Genomic DNA, 22067 nt, shown 5'->3' on the forward strand with positions numbered 1-22067 from the left:
AGAGGTGAAACCTATTTATTTGTCTGCTTAAATATTGTTGGTGGTGATTGCCATGACATTTATTTTGCTTTTATTTTTATTTATTTTCCTCTTAAGAACTATTATGTCAGAAGTATAACCATGCTGTGAAAAGTTCAAACTACATTGAAAAGCTCTTAAGAATGAAATCTCACATGGAAAGAGACAGAAAAATGCAAAAGGCCCCAAATATCTGTGTAAAGAAGATGTATTAGAAAGGGAGGAGGGAGATTTGGGACATTGGTGATGTGATGGAAATGTTGCACTGGTGAAGGCGGGTGTTCTTTACATGACTAAAACCCAACCACAATCATGTTTGTAATCAAGGTGTTTAAATAAAGATATTAATTAAAATGAAAAATATTAAAACACTAATATTTTCATTGAGATTTGTATTTGTTCTTGAAATAAAAAGTTTAAAATAAAAAAGAAACAACTCCATCATGCATATGAGTAATATCATTTTTAAATTTTAGTTCAATAAAGAAAACCATGACTATAAAAAAAAAAACGATAAAGAAGTAGATCTTCCAACCCTACCAATTCATTAATGTAAGATACAAAATACTTACCTGCGCCCTTCCCAAATTCCTGACACACAATATTCTGAGTGTTAAACTATTAAATTATGAGGTAGGTTGTTCAATAATAAGATTTAATGGAAACACTTTGGCACACTTTGTTTTGTTCATGCAAAAACAAAAATTATAAAATGTTTATAAAACAAGCTGTTTTCCCCAGCAAAATTTAGATATCAAACATGGCTAACACTGACAAATTTAAGAATGTTCCTTTAGTTGTGCCACTGTTAATATTACAAAATAGTGGTACTATGTTTTCTCTATGGATTAAGTATCCTAAATATAGGAGATTTCATTTATCATAATTTCTGTCCTAGAACTATGATAAAATCATAAAATATAGAAATATCTTTATAGGAACTAGGAGATAGTTTTCTGATTAGGGCATATGTCTAATATATTCCTGGCTGGGATTTAATTCCCAACACATGGTCCCTTAAAGGAAACCTGAGCACTTAGGTGGCCCAGATAATTCATAGCACCACAGGTCCCGAGATGCATTGACCCACCATCCATTTTGATCAAGAGTTTCTTTGAGCTCCCCGGGCTTTGAGATACTTAACAATGATTATTTCTCTACATTTTCTTCTTTAAGCTCTGGACCTCTGGACTTAAATAAAAGTAAATATCACAGACAAGTGAATAGCTAAATAGCCTTAAAAAAACAGAGAAACCAGAACATGTTTATCTGAATAGTGATAAGGAAGAAAATATTTGGCTGCCTTCCCCATTGAATGAAGAGCTTGCAAATTCAGATAAAATTACAGACTAAGGAAAACAATAAGAAATTATATTGAAACAATAAACTGTGGGGGAGAGAGTTGATTAAGTCTCAGAGAAAGATTAAGGGGAATGAAAATGAAATCCTCTATGTAGGTCCTTAACTACTTTTTAATCAAAGCTTTAAGTTCTGACACATAGAAACAGATGTGATCTCATATATAATTAAGTCTTTGTGAGAAGGCAACTTGGACATACTTCACACTTAAATAAAAGAGGGAATATTTGATGCTTTCTCAGAAAAAATAAACATAAAATTACCATCTGACCCACAATTATACCCTAAGATATATATATACACACATATATACTTAACAGTAATATAAACAGGTAATCAAATAAGTATTTGTTGATGAACATACACAGCAGCACTGCCCAAAATAGCTAAACATTGAAATAATGGATTTGTGGTGCATACAATATGGACTATAATTCATCTCTAGAAAGCAATGAGGTACTGATATATGAATATGGAAAAATTTAGGAAGCATGGTGCTAAGTGAGGGAAACCAGCCACAAAAGATAATACATTGTAAACACATTCAGATGAAATATCCAAAATGGGTAAATCCAGAGAGAAAGAAAGCATATTGGTCATTGCCTGGGACTGGGTGAAGATGAAAATATGTATGTAGGGGGGGGAGAAGGAAGCAAGGGTGATTGCTTAACATATTAACTCAGGCACTATAATTTATGTTGATTAAGCCACACTTAAATATCATCCAGCAGTTGTACACACTAGCATTAATATATTTAAGGGTATGGGATTTTCTTTGGTGTGATAAAAACATTTTAAAACCAGATTGTACCATATTATGAATGCACTAAATACCATGGATTTGCTTATTTTCAATTGGTTCTTTTTAAGTTGTATGTTTTTACTTGATATATTTTGTAGTTTTATAGGCTAAAAATAGGTTGATTTAAAAAAAAAAAAACGATAATAACCCAATAACCTAGGAGAGGAAAGGAGTTGTAATCCTTGATAGAATGAAGTATGCTTACAGAAAACTTCCCAAACCTAAGAGTAGCAGTATAATTTGGAGTGCTGCACCAGAGTAATGATAGAGAGACGATAAAGACAGTTATGAGAGGAAGACAGACAATCTAATGCAGCACACTGTTCAGAGCAGTGGTTCCTAATGAAGGGCACAAATCATAAAAAGAAAAAGATAATGTGTCTATTACTGATGACATGTTCTCTGGAAACTGCCAAGGTTAATAAGGTGAGGTCTCTCTCCCAAAGCTAACATTTTAATATTGCTTTGGCTGTAAGTAGCAGGAACATCAAGATCAGAGGAAGAAAAATAATACTTTATAAAGTAGGAACAGAGAGAGGGAGCTAGATCAAGTGGAAGAGTACATTTCTAGAATGCTTAAGATCAGATATTTTCATGGCCCCTAAACACTCCAGGGTAAGACTCTAGTAACTCCCAAATATGATTGTGGGAGAAAAACCTTCAGGACCAGCGCTAGCATCAATGGGAGGGACATTACTCCTAACCCTTATTTAAAAAAAAAATGAATGGCAAAAGTTTCATAAACATCTGTTTTGCCACTATTGAATAATCAGGGATTGAGAGAGGAGGTGAAGAATGAACAAGCACACAGGGCATGTTGTGTACCCAAAAGGCATCATAAGCAATGAAGTTGGCAAAGAAAGCTGTTTTCTGACTAAGGTCTGAGTGCCAGGCTAAAGAGTCTGGATCTTATTCATTAGTTAATGGGAGCCATGGAGATTTCTAAGTAGTGAATGACATAAACTCTGCTTCAGAAAAATTAATCTGGCAAGTATATGTAGGGTTGATTAGAGAAAGAGAAAGAAAAAAAAGACAATTGGCAGCAAGCAGTAAGAAGTTTATTCTAATAGTCCAGATGAGGAAATTGCACCTGCTTTGATATAATGACCAGGGGACCAGAGAAAAGAGACATATAAAACAAATATTAGGAAGCTGATTGTCAGTAGGATACAAAGGGAGCACTCTAGATAGGGAGAGATTTGGGAGGGTAATTGCATCATTAGCTACAAGAGGCAGTTCTGTGGTAATTAGACAGAAGGTAGATATGACAGGCATGCGTTCTATTTTGCATGTATTGCATTTAAAATGCTAGATGAGTGAACATTCAGGTGCAAATAGAGTCCATATCAATAAAGCCTAAAGGAGGAGCTGAGAGCCTAGGAGACACATGCTTGTAAAGGTGTTGAGATTTGAAATTTGAAGTTTGTTATGCAGATGGTTGGTGAGTACTTGGGGGGGGGAATTAACTAGAAGCAATATATGTGATAGATATAGAGATAGATAGAAAAAAGATTTTGAATGCAGCATTCCCTAGACTTCTTGGCTAGTAAGGTTGGCCAATGAAGTAAAAATTGAAGTTAAAGGCACAAAAGCATTTTAAAATGGGCTGAAATTACCTTTTATATACCCCCTAATGCCTGTCTCTTTCATCCTTCTAGAATTCAGGAGTGATGGCTGGTGTCAGAAGTCAAACAACCATACAGATTGACATAAAACTTAGTTGCATTGAGGATGAAAAGTCAAGGTCTAAGAATGCCAGGGAGAGAAAACAGGATAAGTGCTGAATCTTGTAAGAGGCAGAATAAAGACAGTTAGATTTTTAGATAATATAATAGAGCCACACACTTTTCTATGTAATATACTATGTGTAGTCCTACCAGTCCACTAAAAACCCTATTGCTATAAAATACTAACTTAACTTATATAATAATATAAAATAATAGCTTAAAGCTGTGTCTATGATTCATTCAAAGATTCTGACAAGTAATTGAAACACAAAGATATTGGCACATTCTTGGAGTCTATGGTCTTGTGTCCATCAGAGCTTCTCTGAGAAAATATTTGAAATTAGCATTTTAAGTAAATGCTAATGCCATGGTAATTGTTTTCTCTTTTATAGATTTCCAATAAAGGATGAAATGCTTTGACAGCTGTCAACACAATGTCAAATAGACTGACAGTGAAAGAGAGGGATTTAAAAGCCCTTATTCTTGGTGGCCTTAATGTAGTCTGATACAGAAGAAAACTGTCTTCCATTGAAGAAAGAGTGGATAACCCTTTCCATAGCTCCTTCACTTTCTATTATTTCTCTGCCCCCATATTTCCAAGTGTCTATTACAGATGAACCCAATTTCAGGAACAATTCTCCTTTTACTCATGCTGTTATAGAGTTCAGAAGAACCTAATATTGCTAATACTCTCAGCTAATGTAGTCCAGAATATTCACCTATCTGAATATTGGGTTCTTTACTTCTTAGAAACATTATTAGGATTGTACTAGGTCATAATACCTAGGAGATTTTATAAGAGGTCTCTGATCTCTACCTTTCAGTGAAGGTACAATTATAGCTATTTTACAATAGAAACAAATATCTTTATAATATACAAGTTGTGTGTTATTTATATATATAAACTGTGATGATTGCCATTTCCATATAGCATCAGTCATACAGCTTCCATCTTAGAACATATACTACAAGGGTTTCTCTTGCTGGTTTTGTAGAAGCAAACTTCCATCTTGTAAATTGACAGAAGAGATGACCTATAAGAAAGAACTTGACACCAGTCTCTATGACCTACCAAATGGTGGTTCCAATTGGCAACCTTTAAGAAACTAGCTATAGCGTTAGGTTTACAGTCACAAGTACATGAATTCTATCAACACAGAACTTATCAGAAATAAGTTCTCTTCATTCAAGTCTCCAGACTTTCTGCAATCCAGAAAGTGTTTTGTTCTTAGATCTTAAGCAAAGAATACAATTAAAGTAGTAATTATTTCTGACCTGAAAGACTGAGACCAAAAATATGATGTGTTTCAGGACACAGAGTTTAAAGTATTTTATTATACATTAGATAAAACTGATATACTCCCAATCTTCCCTTGCCTATGATTGTCTAGCTCTCATCTTGATTTTCTCATTTTTTTTTCTTAGTTGAGACTATTCTTAACACCTGGGTCCTATTCCAAAATGTAAAAACTTTACCTGTGTTCACTGTCCTGAGTAAAAAGCGTATCATCTATTTTATAAGCCTATGGTATTAAACTCAGATCTAAATTTTTATAATTGACTGATATTATTATGAAGTTATAATTAAGGAATATTTTATGTTTAATAAAAAAGGTATTTCTGAAATATATATAATACATTTATCTTCTGATATATTTTAGTTTATTTTGAAGCTCTTTTGAACTGGAATGAAATGGCCAATTATCACAAAATTCATGTGAAAAAGTTACTATCCACCTTACTATAACTTCATCAACTATCCCACTGAAGTCTTTACGAATTGCAGTAAAAATTGTTGTATATAATGTACATTATAATCATTGTACCTAGTAACATGACAATCATTTTCAATGTATCTAAAAGCGTAGAGAGCTATTTACAACTTACCAAGTGTCAGACATTAAAAGATTTATATATATTAGCTCTTTAAATATAAACAAAATATCATCTAAAGTATTATTTATTCAATTTTATAGGTAAGAAATTAGACTAAAGTTACTAGAAAACCAAAAGATCATATCTTTGCAACCCAGTACATAGGTTTACTGAAATCACATTATGCCCATGATTATGAAAAAAGAGCTCTAACTTTATTTTTATTATTTATTTATTTATTTTTGATTTGGGGGCCACATCTGGCAGCATCAGGGTTACTTCTTGCTCTGCACTCAGAAATCCCTCCTAGCTCAGAGACCATATGGGATACTGATGATCAAACCCGTGTCTGTGCTGGTCAGCCATGTGCAAAGAAAACACCCTACCACTGTGCTACCACTCCAGTCCTCTAACTTTTTTGTTATTTAAGATGCTTATCAAATAAACTGTGCTTTGAATAAATTTTATTTTAAAATTTATTTTAAAATTTTATTGAAAGATACTTATGATTAAGTTACAAGTTGTATTCTTTTAATTTACGTATCATTTAATTTTATTTTAAAGTACACTTATATTAATGTACATACATGTAATTTTACAGAGATAAATTTGATTCAGCAATTACTTATGAAAAGATAAAATATCACAGGCATTATTTTCATAAAGACAATACTATTAATGAATATTAAAATCTAAAAGACAAGGAGTACATTAGATCTGTATACTAAATCATGTGTAAACTGGTTTCTGAATAATACTGAACTTTCTAATGCAAGAACATAGCATAATTTCCCAGTTATGTTTCTTGACTCATTTTAACAATGCTCAGTGGCTTATAGAGTTTAAGTATTATATACATTAATTAATATTAATGATAATTTGATAGAATTTAATAGTTCTTTTGACCTTTATTTTGTGTTGTTGTTTGTTTGTTTTGGGGTCACACTTGATTGTGTTCAGGAGATTAATCCTGACTCTGCAATTAGGAATTACTCCTCTTGAGTTCACGATCCATATGGGTGTTGGAGATCAAATTCTGGTTGACCTCATTCAAGGCTTATGTTATCACTTCAACCCAATTTTGTTTTTAAGTTAAGTAATGCCATGGCATTGTACATTAACTAAGTATTAAATATAAATAGAGGGAAATTTAATCTGTGTATTTATTATCTTATTTATTGATAAATTCAATTTTCTTTTCTACAACAATGCTATTATAAATATTTAAATTTTTTTTGGCTTTTTGGGTCACACCCGGTGGTGCTCAGGGGTTATTTCTCCTGACTCTGCACTCAGAAATAGCTCCTGGCAGCCACAGGGGACTATGTGGGATGCTGAGATTCGAACCATCGTCTGTCCTGGATTGGCTGCATGTAAGGCAAATGCCCTACCACTGTGCTATCTCCCCGGCCCCAATATTTAACACTTTTAACTTTCAATTTTTCATTCCAAGTAAACAGAAACATAATTGAGGTTTTATTATATTGACTTGTATTCTTCAATCTTAAAACTGACTTAATAGCTCTAATATTACCTTTCTAAATTCTTCACCATTTTCTACATAGAATCAGATGTTTTACATACTTTTAACTTTTTAATGTTTGCCTTTAATTTTTTTTTATAATACTCACTTCTCTAGTACAATAACAGCTAGAAGGGGAGAGATAAGATAATCATGTTTTGTTTACTGTTGTGGAGTCCATTATGACGGTTGATGAGTATAAAACTCCTTAATATCTGAAAGCATTTTTAATTAATGTGATAGAATCTTTATAGATAATTTCTACCAATATAAAGAAGTTATCTTTTATTCATAGATTTCTCATATTTTTATGAATGGATATTGATTTTAACCTTTTATTTATCAACTTAGATAATTATTTATTTTTGTTCATTAAGTTAACATAATTTACTTGTTTGGCTTTTGGAAGTACAATAACATAGCATTCCTGAAACAATATCTACTTAATCATACTATATTGTTCTTTTATATATTACTGAATTAACTCTCCTTTTTTTTTTTTTTTTTTTGGTTTTTGGGTCACACCCAGCAGTGCTCAGGGGTTACTCCTGGCTCTACGCTCAGAAATCGCCCCTGGCAGGCACGGGGGATCAAATGGGATACCGGGATTCAAACCACTGTCATTCTGTATGGAAGGCAAACACCTTACCTCCATGCTATCTCGCCAGCCCCAACTCTAATATTTTTAATAAGGCTTTTGTGTCTGTGGTTATGTGAATATTGATCTATAGTGTTTAAGATGGGTTTTGATATCAATTAATTCTTATCTTTTCAAATGAGATAGGAAGAATTCTTTTTGAAATTAGTTTTACAAATAAAAGAAATTTCTGTATAAATTAGTAGTTCTATCAACATAATTTCAGCTTCATTTCCCCACACAGATTGTCTCTCAGAGATGATTCTTTTGAGGGGCAGAGAGTCTCCTAAATAGTGCTTATGAGGTCAAGAAGTCATCCTGGTCATTTGGACAACCTGGTCAGAGGTTCATTGTGAGGATTTGTGGATGAGGTGTTGCTGGAGCCATGTGGTACTCAGGAGTCCCCAGGATTTCTGCAGGCATTTCTCCAGGATTTCTGGGCATTTCTGCAGGGATCATGTGGTACTACGGATTGAATAGGGGTGGTTGCATGTAAGGCATGTGCCTCAGCTTCTGTATTTTTGAAAGCTATTTCAAAAATCTCACTGTATAGTCAATTTATATTTTGAGATAAATAAATATATAAAAATCAGACTTTTAGAAATAATGTTATAGACGTATGAGAAGCCTTATAGAGCATAAATACCCAAATAATCAGAAGTAAAATGTTGTGTTCAGAAAATAAATATTTAGCTGTTTCAAACTCATATTTGATGATGACCAACTTCTTATATGATAATCAGGCTTCAAAATAAAACAGACGATGAAATAAATATCTTGTTGAATTAATATATTAAAGGATAATTTTATAATAATAATAATACTTAAAAGAGTTTTCCTAAGGTTTTATAAATATCTTCCCAAATTACTAATATTGCTGACTAGTTTTATAATTTCTAAAAAAAACAAAGAAACTGTATTTGTTAACTATGTGTGGTGGGAAAAATTACCAATTTAATCTGTTAATAGCAATCTTCAGAATATTGAAGAAAAATAGAGCCTAAGTAATTTTAGATTGAATAATTTCCCTTAGGATTATCATTCCTCCCCAACATTTCCAACTTTTTCTTAAAATATCATCACAACTAGTAAACAGTGTAATTTTAAATGCATTTGTAACTGTAAACTAGTCTCAGTATTGATTATTGTTCTCATACCCTTGGACTGTCATAATCTTTTTTGATATGTAGTAATTTCAAAATCCTTTGACAGTATGACTTCAAAAGATGAATTTAGGAAATAACATAATAAGACATTAGACCAACAAATAACATGGTAAACTATTTATTAGTACTAACTTTGACTCTATCTAATTTTTGTATTCTTTCAGTTCTATACACTGGATTTCTTTTCACTGGTATTACTGGAATAAATTTCCCTTTCAAGTTTAAGAATAGGAAGTAAGACCTTTAGTAAAAGTAAACTCAAAAGCCTCTTGTGAAAGAAATTAAACACTGATGAGAATAATCCTAAATTAAAAACCAGTTTGAGAGGTTATTGAGATTTTTTTTTTATCCTATTTGCCTAGCACTGCCTCTCTGCCTTGGATTTTATACCTGGCTACTAAAAACTGTTTACCCGATTCCATGGACTATGCCAATCTGGAAAACCCTCCAGTAAAACATTTATTTTTGCCAGATTAAATCACTTCTTCACAACTTTTTCATATCTTACTGATAATGTCATAGCTTTTACATATAATGAGCTTATTATTTCTATCACAATAAATAAAACCAACTTAAAAGGGATTGAGCTTGATTCAAATTTTCTGCTCTCTATTAGCAGTTATCATTAATGATAGATGGATTATAGCTTCTGGCTAAAAATATAGTTCAGATGATCTCTAAATGTCTTTCACCCATGCTGATCACTATCAAGGAAAGTTAAGAGTTGGCTAAAACACCTCATCAAACATTATTTTCAACAGTTGGTTGGATTCTAGAAAAAGGACTATTAAATGGTTTCTAATAATGTTTCAGATGAACAGAAAATAAGTGTCTTATTATATTGTACTTGGAAAAAGTACAATTTTAAACTTGATGGTACTTTTGTTATTTACTTACAATAGTAAATTGCATATTTTGAACTACTTTGTCAAAGTCCTAAAAGAAATCTCCCAGGTTCCTTCATTATCGATAGTGCAAACCAAAGTGCAGTCTATTAAGGGGGAAAAAGGGTAATAAATATTTCTAACCAATATTAAAACAGTGTAAAGGATGAATAAATATCATTTTTGTTTTATATTGTTAATGTATGTTTTAAAAATCATAGTATATATGTTATAAACATTATTATAAGAAAAAACTCTGGGAAAGTGTATTTTCAAAATTTTAAGTGTAAAGAATCTTAAGAAATCTTTAACTGATTAAATGTGTTCAAAGTAAAGTCAAAAAAGTGGCAAGATAACCCTCAAGCTGCACTTCCCCTTGTGTGAGCAGAAGGCTGTCCTGCAGGTCTACAAGGAGGGCCTTGCCTTCTTCCCTGAGCGTCTCGACTTCTGCCAGCCCCACAAGGAAGAGCAAGGGAAGACAGATGAAGGAGGAGGACGAAAAACAGGTGGAGACAGTGACCTCGGTGGTGGCGACGGGTTCGCAGCTCTACCCCAGCCCCAGCCCGCTGAAGACTGAGAACAAAAAGGCCACGGCCCTTGCTCGAGGCACCTACCCCCATGAGAAAGGAGGCACCAGCATACGGATTAAGGAGGAGGACGAAAAACAGGCGGAGGCGGTGACTCCCGTGTCCGAGGTGGCCACGGGGGTGTCGTCAGCAGTCCCATGGCCCCAAAGTCCGCAGCTCTACCCCAGCCCCCGCCGGCTGAAGACGGAGAAGGATCAGGCCACGGCCTATGGCCAACGAACCTCCCCCCATGAGAAAGGATGTGACAGGCGCCACCAGGAGCAGGACGACATGGGCTTGATGGTGGCTATGGCCCACGACGTAGGGCGGTTCGTAGGGCGGTTCATGGTGGACTGGATGGCTCCAGCCTTTGACAATCCAGGAAATACTAACAGATTACAGATGGCGACGGGAATGGTGGCAGCAGCATGGTTGGCTGCGAGTTATGGCAGAGAGAGGGAAAACCGGGAACCGGGAGGCGGGAGCACGTACAGACAGAGAACGGTCCCCTTTGAGGCCCGAAGCCCAGGAAAGGGCCCAAGGGAATCGCCGAAGGGGCCGAGGGCATGGGAGAGGCCGGGGACGCGGCGCCTTGGCCCAGGGGCCCGCTCAATTGGAGCCCGCTTCCCCCCTTGAACCCCGAAGCCCCTCCTCCCTTGAACCCGCGTCAGCCCCCCGAAACTCCCCAGCAGAGAGGAGCCCGCCAGCCCCCAGTAACAACGGGGATGATGAAAATGATGAAGCCAGGGCAGAAGAAAAAGAGCCAAGTAGTGATGACAGTGACGATGCCTGATTAGACCACACACACACACAGACACACACAGACACACACACACACACACACACACACACACACACACACACCCACGAACACAACATGGAGTACCTACCCTTGGGATGGTGAAGGTGATGAGGCAAATGCCAGAAGAGAAACCAAGTAGGGATGACAGCGACAACTCTCTCTCACACTCTCTCTCACTCAGTCTCACTCACACACTCAGTCCTCCCAGTCCCTTTCACTGCCAGTTCATAGCCTGTGTCCTTGTATTCGCGGCTACTAGCTTTCCTTCTGTTTTCAAAGGAAGCATCTTTTATTTTGGTGTTACTGAGGGAAGTTTTGAATTTTGAAGTTTTGCTAGTTTTGAAATTCTGCTTTCTTTCTTCTAAAATTTAGATTTGTGTTGTCCTAGTTTCACAAATAAATCATTTGAAGCTCAAAAAAAAAAAGTGGCAAGATAAAGTTAATCCCCAGATTTCTAGTAATATTCTGCTAATAAAAATATTTGAAATACAGCATAAGGAATAAAAACATGTATAAGTATAATGAGTTATTATCATGATATATTTCTGTAGTGAATAAATAATTTAAGAGAACTAACACATAAAAATGAAGTCACAGATCTGATACTGTTTGGGATGAAGAAGCCTACTTAATGACAAATTTACTTGATAAGTGAGGAAGCATTCACTAGACTAGAAAAGTAAAGTCTAAGGTAAAGAACAATGCAGTATAAATGGCCAAACGTTTGCTGCTATCTCTATGCTTTCCTGTAAGAGGAATGTACCTATAGTATCTACTATAGTACTTGGAACACTATGTAAACACGTGTTAAAAAAATGAGCACCCAACCAAGAAAGTCATATTATAAAATCCAAACACACAGAACTTTTGAAGGAGAGAATAATTAACTGTATTAAGATGTCACTATGGATTAAAAATAAAATAACTTTATCAACAACAACTTTTGTAGCATTTTGGTAGTACACTCAAAATAATACTTGAGAAATAATGAACTGTAGAGATGCTGAAGACAAAGTTCTCTTTCAAAAGAACACATTGATAAATAAAATATGGGGAAGATCTAAGCAGGTTTATGTGCTGGGACAGAAGCCAAAAGAAGAAAGAAGTTGAGAAAGCAATGAAGAGCATAATTGCTAAAATATGGTCCCTGGACATGAAGGGAATAAGCATGATAGAAGAATCAGTCAAAGCATAGGTAAAGGAAATATTTCTCCTCTATGTGAAATAATTAAACAACTAAATGTGGCATTTAAATCAATCTGGATTTTCCTTGTCTAAAAGGGAAGGTGGATTTCACCTGAATTAAACTTTGGGTAACAATCTAACTATGCTAGCAGTTCAGGGCCAAAGGAGGGGGATCTGGCAAGCATGCTGGGAATAGGGGTGAAGGTAGAACTGAATAAGGAAATGCCCCTGATTCAATGTCACTATGTACCTTAAATATTATTGTGAAAGATTTGTAATTCACTTTGGTCACAATAAAAATTAAAATAAAAAGAAAAAGTACCTTTGGTTGGTCAAGAGTAGCCTCCTTTCAAAGGGAAACATTTCTTTCTTTGGGTATGGAAATCTAAAAACCCTATAACCAAAAAAATATCTAACTATAAAAACCTCTTATTGGTTGTAATTCATGTGTAGTCTTTCTACATGCTACATGTAATATTATCTCATTCTTAGGTCATATAATAAAGCAAAACATATCTCAAGATTTATTTGAGTATAATTTTTTTAATACCAATGCTTCTATAAATAGGTAAAGACAAGAGTAAAGATAGGTACTTATTGGTAGCAATGAACAATTTGACGTTATTTGTGTTTCAAATTTATTAGGGATGTGGTGATGTTTCATTAGAAGAATTAGTGGCTGATCCAGGACAGACCGATATCTGCTATACCATATGGTCCCCGAAGCCAGAAGCGATTTCTTAGCACATAGCCAGTAGAAGCCCCTGAATGTCATCAGGTGTGGCCCATAAACCAAAAAAAAAAAAAATTAGAGGTTGAGTTGGAATTTTGAAAAGAGTAGTATTTTTGAGATAAAGTCTAGCAATTGATTAGTTTATTTTTATTTTCTGAAATTTTTACCACACTATATGCTCAAGGGACCATCCGAAGTCTTAAGGATAGAACTTGAGTCAGCTACATGCAAGCAGACACTCTATCTGCTATAGTCACCTGATCAGTTAATTTACTAGAAACACAGAGAAAAAGCAATCACTCTAAAGGAGAGGAAATGATATATTTTAGTTGGTTGCACCAATATGTTTAATTTGGCTTGATTTTCCCTAGAGGCATCTAGCAGTCCTAGAATGATAACCATAAGAAAAACTGTGGTTTTAATGAAATGGACAAAAGTTGGCAGATCTGATATGCTACTTTAGGGAAGTCATGACACACATTAAAAATGTTAAAATTCCTTGAACACATTAGCATAAAGGAATGAGTCTGCCTGAAGCTGTAGATGACTGTATTAACAATATCAGACAGTCTAATTCATTCACTGCCTAGAATACACTGATTAGGACACTTCTGCCAGAGGAAATATTGAAGGTCAAAATAAGCAAAACTGCAAGATTAATGTTATAGCTTAAAATGTCAATAAACAGTGGTTCAAATCACAGAACTGAACACTGGAAAAGATCAATGATAAGAGTAAAGAAAGTGGGGCTGGTGAGGTGGCGCTAGAAGGTAAGGTGTCTGCCTTGCAAGCACTAGCCAAGGAAGGACCGAGATTCGATCCTCCGGCGTCCCATATGGCCCCCCCAAGCCAGGGGCAATTTCTGAGCACTTAGTCAGGAGTAATCCCTGAGCGTCAAATGGGTGTGGCCCAAAAAACCAAAAAGAAAAAAAAAAGATTAAAGTGTCTGGTGGCCTTGTATGTCATCTGGCATGGGCCTTATGGCACATGGATGACATCACAGAAGCAAACATGAAGGTAACATTTAGAAACTATCATTTCACAAAAGTGGATGTGATAAGAAGTAACATTTTCTTCCACTAATTTTAATTACTTATATTAACTAAATTCTTGTAGGTAATTAATTAATATTTTTAAATAGGTAATTTGAAAGCTATAGAGATTGTACAAATAAAGTAATAGTGTTCTGCGAGTAAATGCCATAATATAAGCACAAAATTTACCTCTTAAGGTATATCCTAATATTTTCCTGTTTGAAAACTGCACAAAATTTCTTTAAGTCTAGCATGCTTATAAAAATAACCTTCTTACGTGTCAGTGGAATGTAAGATGCTTTATTCTGCATGAGCATCTTTGAAAGAATGATCAAAAAAGCAGAATGTCATTTGTATTAAAATGACCTTGGCTTGTGATCTTCCTAGAAAACAAACAGCTTTAAATGAGAAAAAAGCTGTCAATTTGGTCACATTACAATAACAAGAGTTCATCTCATGCTCTATCCTCTGCTACTGAATTACAGCACACTTATGTAGTTACATTGTAAATCACTATCCACTATTTATGGCATTTTGCAGTTATAGCCAAAATCTCAAGTAAATCAAATTGGAGATGAAATATTTTTGGCTTAAACCAATTCAATATGTTCTTGCTCCTGACAGCTGTAAAACTTGAGAGTTATTTTACATCTCAGTGTTTGAAGTCTAAATATCACAATTTTGGATGACCTGATGCACTGCAACTAAAATCCTGGAAATCGCATGATGTCTGGGAAATTAGCTGAAATGGGCATGAACAGATCATAGCTACTGTAGATAACAAAAACACAGTAAAAGGGCATTAACTTAGAATTCAAATGCAAAAGATTGTAAACAACAGAATACAAAGAGATAGTCTAATTGTGCTAAGGTGTGACTGTTAATAGGATGACAAAAAAATATATGCTATTTTATTCTAAAAAAAGACAGTTAAGGAGTCAGAGCGCAGAGTTAAATCTAATAATTGTTCTAAAAAATATTTGTTTAGAAAGCTATTCTTCAAGGCTGTTTCTTGAACAATAGGTCAAGAAATGAAATGGGAATAAAAGAATGACTTAATGCAAGAATATAAACAGAAAGAGAACAGTTCAGTTCAGGAAAATATTTTCATAATTGTTTGAGGTAAATTGTTTTGAGTAAAAATGGCTGTCAGTATTATTATCTTAAAAATAATTCAGTCAAGCCACAGAATGAATCACACATAGGCACTAGAATGATTAAACCATTTATTTGGAAAATAAGATGTTACATAGTCTTTGCTCTACAATTAATGATTGAGAATACGATATTAACTGCAACAATAAGTATAGAAAGGAACTTGTGATGTCCTGTTCTATGTGAGCTGCTCTATATTCATTGAAATCTCTTTTTTGGATATACTGAAAATGTAACACTTGTGCTGAATGTGATTGAGATAATTAAATGCATTATCTTATAGTGATAACTATTACTATAAAATATTACAGATGTATTTTCAGAAACTTGCCACCTGTTTTTCCAAATAAGTGGAATATAGAGCATAATTTCATATCTAGATGCAAGGCAACAGATTTATCCTTTGTGACTGCAGAAGGAACTATCAGAGAACTAAGTGGAATTTTAGAAGAACTTAACCCTCCCTCTTTTTGTCATCTGTCCTACCCCTTGCTACTTAACACAAATATTAATCCACTTGGCCTCATGAATGTAGTTGCCATGTCTGCATTTAGCCAGCTCCATAGGCTAAATCTATTCTTGATAGACATGTAAACCAAGCTGTAAAAATTGTGGATACACTGGCCACACAACTGAAAGTTGGGGATCTCAGGAGGAGACATAGGCCAAGTCCCTGCCCTGTCAAAGCCATGCCTGCTGAGCCCACACCACAATAACCACTTCTCCAGTGTCCCTGCTTCACCATTCATCTACTGTTCTCTGTAGACACCAATCTGACTAAAACTCCAGGTATGCTGGCGTTAGGGCTAATATCACCAAGACTTTTTTGGAGTGAGTACACTCTTACTCCCCTACCCTCCTTTGCATACTTCCAGAAGGTTTGGTAGTGATAATACCTCAGCCCCTCCCCCTCAATAATGCAGTATCAACCAGTGCTTGAAATTGCTAGACAACTCCAAATTTATAATACTGTCATCTTAGTAGGAACACACCAATTTATTATTATTGTTATTAGTTTTTGGATAACACTCAGCAGCACTCAGAAGCTACTCCTGGCTTTGTATTCAGAAATTGCTCCTGTCAGGTTCAGGGGACCATATGGGATGCCAAGGATCAAAGCTGGGTTTGTCCCAGGTCAGCAGAGTGCAAGGCAAATGCCCACCCTATTGCTATGCTATCACTCTGGCCCCCAAATTAGATATCCACTTGTACTTGAAGCCACCTAATGTTCAGAAATGTAGGATGTAATAGAGAGATCAATTAGTAGTAAGAGCTTAGTAAACCTTCTGAAAATGACTTAATGATCTTATTTCTTTTTTTTTTTTTTTTTTGGTGGTTTTTGGGTCACACCCGGCAGTGCTCAGGGGTTATTCCTGGCTCAGAAATTGCTCCTGGCAGGCACGGGAGGACCATATATGGGACGCCGGGATTCGAACCGATGACCTCCTGCATGAGAGGCAAACGCCTTACCTCCATGCTATCTCTCCGGCCCCAATGATCTTATTTCTTTACAAGACACAAAAATTTTCACAAATTTTGTTGCTGTTGTGCTCTCTATTTTTCTTCTTTTTTCAATTTTCTTTGTTTCTTTTCTTACTTTTTTAAAAAAAATTTTTGCTCCTGCTTACCTGGGAACAAATGTATTATAATCAACTATGTAATACATGGTCATTAAATAAAGTAATTTTATATAAATTATTAATAAATCATATGTAAAATTAATAATGTTTCGAGAAACCAACTTTATTAAGATTTCTCTTTTTTTTCCCCTTCTAGTGGAAACATAACCTTACACCTTTTCCAAGAAAAATACACAGAGTGGCAGCATAGATTACAGGTAAAAGACACAGGACTGAGTGAGCATCAGAGAAACATAGTCTCTTTATGGACATAATTTTTGTGAACTTTTTGTTTGTGGACTACACTCCGTAATTCTCAGGGCTAATTTCTAGTTTTGTGTTTAGAAATGATTCCTCATACATAGAACTTGGGCGACCATATCTGTACCAGAGATTGAACCTGGGCAAGTTGAATGCATATAAGTGCTATCTCTTTGGGCCTTTTAATTTCCCCAAATTTCATACTGTTTAGTTTGTTGTAAAGAATAAATGGCAGTTCTTTGTGAAGTTCTTGAATAGTGCCTGGTAAATAGAAAGTGCTGAATTAAAGTCAGCCATTTTTAATAACATTGTGATTAGAATTATTATTATTTACTGCCATCTTCCTTTGTATATAGATTATCCATATACTAATTCCATGAAGACTTAAAGGAAATAAAAATATTTTGCAATTTGTTGTTGTTGTTACTAAGAAGCAACAGGATTACTGGCTTTGAACATTTAATTTTGTGAAGATCGTCATCAGTTATTTATTTCCATTAGTAAATTCAGTACAACAATTTAATTCTAAAGTATTGATTGAATTGTGATGATTTAGAAATGACTTGTGCTCATTAGTGAGAATTGTATGTAGTATGGGTGGATAAAATTGGGAAGCATTCACAGATGAGCTCTCTCATATTTGGAATATAAAGAAATATTATAAGGAAATTGTAGTTCAAAAATGTTTCAGATTCTGAGAAATAAACTAGAGAACAGTCTGCCCATGGAATGGAGTGATGTGGGATGGAGAGGACCTTGAGACATTGGATGGAAGGATGCTCACACTCTGGTTGTGGGTGTTGTGTTGGGAATATCATATGCCTATTGGCTACTCTCATTAGCAATACTGTAAATATTAGGGACTAAATGAAAACTTACATAAAAATGTATTTAAAATACCTAATACAATGATAGAGAGTTGCAAACAGCTATAAGAACAAATTAAAGTAATAAGGTGAATAATTAATAATTTGAAGCCATCTATTAGAATTTATTTTAACTGGGGACACAGATGAAAACTTAGTAAAATGATGAATAAGATTTGCAATAGGTTAAAAAGAAAATGATATTTCAGGATGAATTTTAAAATAAATATACTGTGAACTATCTAGATGAGATAGGCAAGGGCAATTATGCAGAAAAGAATAGGGTTGGACCAATGAGAAGCATAAAGAACTCTGAGATAACAAATGTTAATGGAGATAACAATGGGAGTCTCAGTAGGTATCTTATTAGTCACATGAGGTTGGTCAAAGAGCTAATGTTTATTCAGTACTCCTTATGTGGTATGCACTTACTATTGCATTGCATTATGTTTGTGATGTCACTAAATTCTCAAAAACTATAAAAGGGAAGATACTTGCTCGTACATGCTAACTTGGGTTCCTGAACACTGCCAGAAGTGATCCCTGAGCACAGGGCCATCAGTAATCCCTGAGCACAAAGCTAGGAATAACCTCTGAACACTAGTCAGGTGTGACTCCCAAACAAATAAAATCACTTTTTTTTTAAATATGGAATGCTTCACAAATTTGCATGTCATCCTTGTGCCATGCTAATTTTCTCTGTATCATTCCAATTTTAGTATATGTGCTGTCAAATTGAGCACTAAAATCACTCTTTAAGGTGAGAATTTTCTTGTTTTCTTATTAAAAAACCAACAACGACTAGAAACAAGTTTCCGAAAGCTAGGAAATTTGCCTCCAAATCTTATAGATAATTAGGTGTTAATGAGGGATTGAAACAATTCTAATAAACCCAAGAATTCATTAATTTCACTCATATGAATATTTTACCTTTATATTTAAAAATGTAAGGAATCATCTAAATCATCTTTTCTATATAGCTGATTTCTAGCAAGAAAAATTAAGACTTGTAGGTAGTTCCTTGCTACCTAACTCAGCTGACTTTTCTTATATATATATACCAATTAAAACAGTTGAAACATACAAAGGCTAGATGAATACAGCAGGGCTGGAGAGCAAAGAAATATTTGGTCAAGCCATGATTTTGAAAATAACATCACTCAGGCTACAAAGAGCTGGATTTTTGTACGTGGCTAGGAACTCAAGTTGGTGAACAGAACAACAGCAATCTTCCCCAAGTACCCTTCAGCTCTGCAATCTAATCATTAAGTCTTCCATAAAAAAGTAGATCTCTTTGTACTGAGGAAATGGGTTCTCACTTTCTAATCTAGGCACACCAACTATATGGCTGACAAAATGTTTTCTCGCAGCAGAGAAAGAAAAGCAAAAAGGCTACTCCTTTATAGCTGACACTTTGTCATTGAACTATAAATTGGGACACCACACTGTATTATGGTAAGAGTTTTGACTTGTTCACCAAATAGGGACAGAAGTCATGCATGTGTGTAATCATTTCCCTCCAAGCAATGAAGACAGCTGGAGTCACTGTAGCATCAGCTAATTAAATTAATTGCCACTACGATCAAAAGTTTTTGATGCAAAACCACGATCAAAAGTTTATGATTCTAAAGTTAGATGACACCTGCAGCAGGGTGATCCTGCTAATAAACAAACTTAAATTCACATATGTAGGGGGTGTTTGATTTAGGTTTTTATCATCAACATTTTTACTGAGCAAGGGGAATCAAACTGGCAGTAAATAATTTACTGAGGTTAAATGACTTTTTAAAATTCCTATGAATTTAACAGATTTTACTGACTAGCACTTGAAACGGTTCTAAAAGGGGCTGGAGTATAAATGACACAGTTCATATGCCTGGCAATATGTTTATAAAAGAATCACTTTGGTTAGAAAATAGAGATAATCAAGTATTTAAGCCAATTACTAGAAATTTATAGCTACTGGTATGGTTGTAGAGATAAATTTGTTTTTAAAAAAGATAAATATAGATACATAATTACAATCATAAATGATTTCACACCTAAAATAGATATTTTGGGATAAGCAATAACAAGAAATTTATAATAGTATTAGGGAAATATTATGCAGACATATCTTCAAATGCTTAGAAGAACTTCTAATAATTTATATAAACTATAATACCTGGTTTAAGTGTTTATGCTAAATTTTGATATTTTACTCAACTAGATTCATTTCTACTTATATTTTGTTCTTTATGTGTTGTGATGACTATTAACTGTCCTCTTTAAAATGTTGTAGAACACTTAAGGTATTTACATAGATGATGACTGTGTATCAAAATATTTTATATTAATGAGAATGGCTAATATTTTGAGGTTTATTTATAGATATGGACAGGTCTAAAATGATCATTTATTTGACAGAAAATTTTAGTGTGTCCTGTGTTGGTTGATTTTATTTGTTTTGTTTTTGCTTTAGGGCTACACCTGATGATGCTCAGAGGTTAGTCCTGACTCTGTGCTCAGAAATCATGCCTGGGAGGCTTGGGTGACCATATGGGATGTTGGGGATCGACCCTGGGTCAACTGCATGCAAGGTAAACACTCTACCCACTGTGCTATTGATTTAACCCCTCCAGTGTTGGTTAAAAGTCACTTGTGACCTTGTAAGATTTGGTGTTCCGAGTCGGGGGTGGAGCAGGGCTCAGTTCACTCTTTGGCATGGGAAGATAAAATCCCTGTCAGCAAGGCTGTGATCTCTCAATCCTGCCTCCACTTTGCTACCAGGACACCAAGACAAGCCAATGTAAAGTCATGTGCTGGGTCCCCAGAAAGAATAATGTAGGATGGTTGTTGATAATGTAGAAAGTTGTTGATAAGTGGAAGTGGGAAATATACAGCAAATGAAATAAAGGTTTAGTGTTGCATTCCATCTGAAATAAAGTTTTGTATTAAATGTCTTAACAAGATACCATATCATATCAAATATCATAAATTAAGTTTTTATAGGGAAAATACAACTAAAACAAGTGCTAGAGGTAAAGCCTAATTTCTTTTTAATTTGTTTGGTTTTTAATGAAAAAATATGGAATGCTTCACGAATTTGCATGTCATCCTTGCGCAGGGGCCATGCTAATCTTCTCTGTATTGTTCCAAATTTAGTATATGTGCTGCCAAAGCAAGCACGTAAAGCCTAATTTCTAAAGGAAGTTAATGACATCAGTGACTATATTTTGTAAATTATTCCTAGTAAGAAATGTGATTGCAGTGCACTCAGAAACATGATGCAACAAAGTGTTGGTTTGTAAGGGACAGAGAGGGGAGCAAGCTGAAGAAGGTGAGAAGAGGTATGGGGAGCAGATGGAGAGGGGGAAAGGGAATGGAATAAAGGAAAAGAAGCAGATAGCAGGAGAAAAGAGGTAGAAGTGGGAAGGACATGTGTCCTCCCTGAATCTTCACTAACCAGTCCAGAGGTTCAATTCAATACTGTTTGAGGCCTGTGTGCTGAAAATTACCCAGACCACCCTAAGCATTGGAGGGCCCCAGCAGGGAGGTGGGGGTGCACCTGATGATATTCAGGTAACCTAAGAGGCCTAGGATAGAACTTGGCACATGCAATGCATGTGCCTTAACCATTTAAGTCTCCCTGGCTCTTGTGACTTCTTTGAAAAGAAAGTTGCAGGCTTATAAAGGGCCACAGGCTTTATTCTCCTCAAAGATGTTATGATGAGGAAAAATATCTTCAAGTGTGTGTGTGTGTGTGTGTGTGTGTGTGTGTGTGAAGACACTTTGTAAAGGACATTAAGTGGTGTGTATGTGTGTGTAAAAAGACACTTTGAAAAGGACATTAAATGGTGTGTGTGTGTGTGTGTGT

General features: G+C 34.9%; 1 protein-coding gene, 1 non-coding gene and 1 pseudogene across 2 annotated transcripts in view; all 3 read right to left on the reverse strand.

Annotated features, from left to right (window-relative positions):
* IMMP2L (inner mitochondrial membrane peptidase subunit 2) overlaps positions 1 to 22067 on the reverse strand; it is a 950803-nt gene that overhangs the window by 21585 nt on the left and 907151 nt on the right. The window lies entirely within an intron of this gene.
* Positions 18854 to 18954, reverse strand: LOC126028371 (uncharacterized; annotated as a pseudogene).
* Positions 21273 to 21379, reverse strand: LOC125996036 (U6 spliceosomal RNA). Its single transcript, XR_007491204.1, has one exon. It is a non-coding gene; the product is annotated as a U6 spliceosomal RNA (small nuclear RNA).

This window comes from Suncus etruscus, chromosome 1, assembly GCF_024139225.1.
Source record: "Suncus etruscus isolate mSunEtr1 chromosome 1, mSunEtr1.pri.cur, whole genome shotgun sequence".
Lineage (NCBI taxonomy): Eukaryota > Metazoa > Chordata > Mammalia > Eulipotyphla > Soricidae > Suncus > Suncus etruscus.